We start from the raw sequence: 1,651 nt of genomic DNA on the forward strand, positions 1-1,651 counted from the left end.
AAAATGGAAGACCAACTCTTCCGGTTTCCGACACTGTCGCATGCAGAAAGGCCAGCTGATCATCGCGTGTGCATGCGTGCCAGAAACCCAGAAGAGTGACATGGCTCCGGGTGCCACTTTGGGCACACATGCCATAGGTTCGCCATCACAGTCCTAGAAGTTTGTCTGAGATAAGGCTGGTTGAACTGTGCTGGGTGATATAATATCCCGAGGTGCCATGTGGTGAGCTCTGCTGCTAGATGGGTAGAGGGCTAATCCTATTATGTCCTGGAGGGTCATGTTTTAATCCCATCACCCTGGAGCTGGAGGCCTTTTGTTTTGTAGATAGGCTGGCACCAAAATATCTGCTGAGGGAGGGAGCTGCAGGGAGGTGCTCTTCGTCTTTAAAAACCTGTTTCTCCTTTTCTCATCCAGGGAAATACAACATTTTGCCTTTTAATATTTCATTCTTCTAAGAGGGGTGGGTGCTAACTTTCTTCAATGTGTTAGATAAAACATTGTGGAAACATACTTTAGGCATATCTATTTTTTCACTTAGAACCGATATCAACTTCTACTGGTAATATCAAGGAATTTTTTTCATTCCATATATTGTTTGATTTTTGTAAAGAAGCTTTTGTAAAGCAGTTGAATTGAATACCTTATTTGGCCAAGTGTGATTAGACATAAAAATATTGAATGAGAGCCAGTTTGGGGTGCTGGTTAAAATACTGGCCTGGAACCAGGAGACTGTGAGTTCTAATGCTGCCTTGGGCATGAAAGCTGACTGGGTGTCTTTGGTCAGTCACTCTTTCCCATCCCAAATCACCTCATAAGATTGTTGTTGTTGGGAAAATAGGAGGAGGGAGGAGTATTAGGCATGTTCCCTGCCTTGAGTTACTTCTAAAGTAATAGAGGCACAATAAAAAAAAGTTTTTAAAAAAAAGGCTTTCTTGTATTTTGTATAGCCCCAATCCTTCCAAATTATTTTTTTCCTGTAAAAAAATCTCATGCTATTAAAGGATTATATCAATTTTTTTTACCTAGAGTATTTTTACAACATGCAGCTATTTTCCATTTTTAAATTTTGGAGATACAGTACATTTGAAAGTAACTTCCAGCTCTCCCTCCCCTCTTTTTTTTTTAATGGAGATAGGGTAGCTGTGAAAGACAATCTGTATTCAGAAGAATCACATTCTTAATGAAGTCCAACTACCGATTCCTTTTCAGGTAGTCCTCAACTTGCAACAGTTCGCTTTAGTGACTGTTCGAAGTTACAACGGCACTGAAAAAAAATAACATGTGATCCTTTTTCACACTTAGGACCGCTGCAGCATCCCCACGGTCACATGATTTACATTTGGACAATTGATTCACATTTATGACAGTTGCAGTAGCCCAGGGTCACATGATCCCCTTTTGCAACCTTCTGACAAGCAAAGTCAATGGGGAAACCAAATTCACTTAGCAACGGTGTTACTAGTTTAACAACTGCAGCGGTTAACAAACGTGACAAGAAAAGTCATAAAATGGGGCAGAACTGACTTAACAATTTTCTCACTTAGCAACATAAATTTTGGGCTCAATTGTGGTCGTAAATTGAGGACTACCTGTTATATTCGTTAGACACAAACACACACACACAAAACCCCTCCGCGGCAGCGTTCTAGTC

This window comes from Pantherophis guttatus, chromosome 1 (assembly GCF_059756535.1).
Source record: "Pantherophis guttatus breed Tessera chromosome 1, ASM5975653v1, whole genome shotgun sequence".
Classification (NCBI taxonomy): Eukaryota; Metazoa; Chordata; class Lepidosauria; order Squamata; family Colubridae; genus Pantherophis; species Pantherophis guttatus.